The following is a 3,841-nucleotide window of genomic DNA, read 5'->3' as shown; positions in this document are numbered from 1 at the left end:
TTTGTTTACTATTTTTACTTGATCACTTGAAATAAGATAGATAATAAAATATTTATGTCTAACTGTTTAACTAAATTAAATGGGATTATTTATTGTTCAAATTATATTTGTGTTTTATTTCACCTACCCATTCTAAATATTGCACATTGTACTTAATTAAGGTGAGCAACGAGAAAAAGCGGAAGGGTGGGCCGACTGAGACAACCTGATACAGCATGAGTGATATGACACCAGACAATTTTCATATACAAATTAGAGAAGCTTACTTGCGCATATATCTATACAGCCACTGCTTACTGATTTTGTCTCTTCTTGGTGGTTCTCTTATGGCTGAGAATCGTTACCACCCTGAAATTCAGTCATTTTCTGAGCGACCAAGACTTTCCAATCCTCTGCTTTTCTCAGGGAAGTGAAGGCTGCCCCATTCGGATCTTACTATAGATGTCGTGTCAAACTACATACAAAAAAACTTTTGATTATCCCGAGCCTTTGCATAGTAAAAGATTCAGATACAGTCTATCTATGGGCTTGTTTGCACGCGTTTTGTAGTAATCATTATTACTGGCACTAATGCCGACACATATACATAGGCCGAATAATAATAATCATTAGCAAAAATGCCAGTGCGAGTGAATAGAAATCCATCCTATTTACTAATCGTTGGTACGAACCCCCACCATAATAACTCATACTCGCAATACATTAACCACTCAAATACTGTTCAGTGACAAATAAGAGCAGATGCATACTTTTTGTGACTACTGTAAACGCTACTCGGCATTATAAGTAACTTAGTACTAAGCTCATGTGTACAAGCAAAGTGTAGGTAAATTCAATTAAGTTGTAATACTCAAGAGACAGATGGCTTTGTTAGTATTTTTTACTTTTGAAATGTCTTTAGATGATTAAAATCTATTCATCTTAAGAAGTTAAGCTTTAAATAATCACTCATTATGTGGTCTTCACATCTGCGCATCTATTCTATACACAAGACTGCTTTCGGCCCGCTACGGCAGCTATCTAGGGTAGGAAAGTGTCTAAGTGTTAGCACTTATTGTAACAATTACACTAAGTTAGCCGCCTAAAGAGACAAAACTGACTATCTCGCCCTGAAATTTAGCATAGCCAAGAGAGGTGCTGTTAAAACATAGCACTTATTGTAACAATTACAACTAACTTATTGTAATTGTTACAATAAGCACTAATACTGCGATACTTCCCTACCCTAGATAGCTGTTGTAGCGGCCGAAAGCAGTCTTGTGTATAGAATAGATGCGCTGGTTAGGTAAAAGTTCCCCAAAATTTCATCACTACTTTAGAATCTAGATCAAACACATTGAATTAACATGTGATTATCGCCAGATTCTGGATTCGAACCTGCACCGACGGCTTCAGTGGCAACTATTTCACTGTGGGTTTGTTTTTATTGTAGAATGATGGAAAAATTAAAAAAGGTTATTACTTATGACATATTTTTATTTTTTACAAAATACATTACAAAATTTATTTTACAATTCAAAATTTCAAATAATAGTAGGTACTTGCTACAATTCATATTGTAGCCACGTATGATGGCTGTTTGTAATAATATCCTCTGCAAATCTTTTCTGAAAAAAAAGGATACAATCGGTGAAAATGAATTAGTTTTACAATTACAATTAAATAAATGGCCAGACAATAATTGTTCAAACATAATATATTATATAGTCGAAAAGTGAACAAAATGCATCTGTAGATGCGGTACGTATTCAGACAGGTATTAATGGAAATATTTAGTTTTGGGATGTACCACGAAGATCAACAAAAGGTACTTAGTTATTATTCTTTTAGGTTTGACAGAACTTTTGGACGATAACTTACAGGAGCCAAATAATTGGTCCGTAGTTAATATATCGGACTTACATTTGGATTACATGAATTCATTTCTCGCTAGTTTCCTCGAGTAAGACCCCAAGCAGGCGAGGACACCAGCAATACTTATAGACAAACCAAGGCAGAGGGCAACAAAGTCGCCGAAATCAAATCCTTGAGATGCTTCTGCGTATCCAACACTAAAAGTGCAGATAATGAAAAAAATCAAAGTATACATTTCGGTATTGCTTGGAAGTTCAATTCGATGTTAAATAAAACAATATTATGATTTCTCGAATCTCGTGAATCTGACACTCATCTGACAGTGACAGTCGAAAAGGCGTAGTGCTGCCAATAGTGACAAAACGAAAGATAAAATAAAACCACCAAACCTCTTTTGACAAGACAATAAATTTTTATATATAATTAATAATAATAACAATAAAGTACTGTGTTCATCTTAAGTAATTATATGAGGTAATATCAATTATTAATAATAATAGTTATCAAGGCTTTTTCAAAAATTCAAATTATGCTGCGTTGAATTATTATCAACCTAACATTCTTACATATTACCTGTAATAACAGCCCAAGTAAAAAAAACTAAAGTTAACAGAAGGTAGATAATAAAATGTTCAGATTAAAATTATTGCATAATAGTGCTTTAAATATCTTCGTCATGGATTAAAAAATCATGGTCACCGTATAACTAAAATAAAATATATCATCCTACTATTACAGCAGGACACTTTTTTGATACAATGTGAAAGAGCTTTTGTCCTGTGTAATGTTAGAGACTTCCATTTTGATATAGCATAATACACATTTAAAAACTCTTCCAAGTATTTAATTTTCAATTCAGAGCAGATTTAACTACAAATACAATACAATATTATTAATAATGATCTTTATTTTTTTGATTATAAAGCTTATAGACAAATTGTTCTGAAAACTTGTATGGAAAACAAAGATTTAATACAGCAATACTGTTATTATTCTCTGACTTGCGTAGCGATAAAACCATTCCAGTACCTAGGTGCAGCGTTGCCATGTCTACTGAAATTTCAGTAGATCTACTGATATTTTTTGCCAATATACTGAATTTTTGATTTTTTTTCGAAATTCATGAAATCTACTGATATTTGGCTATTCCCCATATTTTTAAGTCAACTGATGGTGAATTTATTAATAAAGTTGAAAAGATTTACGCACGCCTTTGTTGATTTGGATACACGCTTCTAAATTAACAAAGGACGCATTGTTACGCTACCCAATACTGGCATTTTAACCCACTGACATCATCATTGCTTAGAAAATAATAAATTAATACCTACCTATTATTATTTATTACGTAAAACGTCACACCATAACGTAACATGACTCATAAATCATTATATTTTAATGCTATGCTATGTGTGACCAGCAAAAATAAAATTTAATGGGGATGAACAATTGCATCATTGTTAAGTGATAAGCTGATAAGAAGGAAACCAAAGAACAAGAGACATTATTCAAACATTTCAATCATTGTTAGTACAAAGGGTTTTTGTCCACAAATATTTTTTTTAGAACGCAAAAAAACTTTTTTCTTCTGGTTTCAAATATTTTTCTTATGCACGTAAGTTCGAATAAATGATACTTTTTGGATCCGGCTCAGGTACATAAAGTAAATTTGAACATTTAATTTGGTTAGGTATTGATTACTGAATAGCAATTCTAAATTTTAGGTCAGGTTTCTAAAGAACCTTTCAGCAAGTAAAGGTGAATGTACATAATTATATGATATAACAATTTATAAGTCTTCCGATTAGTGAGAGCGCCACATGCTGATTTTGATATATCATTCAATATTTTTTATACTGTGGTGAGCTTAGTACTAAATTCGAAAACGGGACAATTTATGGTGGCATATCTATAACTAAAACTTTCTCATGATATTTAGAATGAAAATAAAACTGAATAAAACATCGCGAATGGAGAGATTTCCTTT

The 3,841-nt window shown here is 32.2% G+C and overlaps 1 long non-coding RNA gene across 1 annotated transcript; it reads right to left on the bottom strand.

Moving 5' to 3' along the window:
* Positions 1-1,455: 1,455 nt before the first annotated feature.
* Positions 1,456-2,225, bottom strand: LOC147065411 (uncharacterized). Its single transcript, XR_015071805.1, has 2 exons — positions 1,903-2,225; positions 1,456-1,607 (listed from the first exon to the last, which is right to left on the bottom strand). It is a non-coding gene; the product is annotated as an uncharacterized LOC147065411 (long non-coding RNA).
* Between the last annotated feature and the right edge of the window lie 1,616 nt (positions 2,226-3,841).

This window comes from Rhyacophila brunnea, unplaced genomic scaffold, assembly GCF_057557595.1.
Source record: "Rhyacophila brunnea isolate RB1 unplaced genomic scaffold, BYU_Rbru_1.0 scaffold_6, whole genome shotgun sequence".
NCBI lineage: Eukaryota > Metazoa > Arthropoda > Insecta > Trichoptera > Rhyacophilidae > Rhyacophila > Rhyacophila brunnea.
Note: the sequence above shows the minus strand (reverse complement) of the source record. Positions and strands in the feature narration are given on the sequence as shown.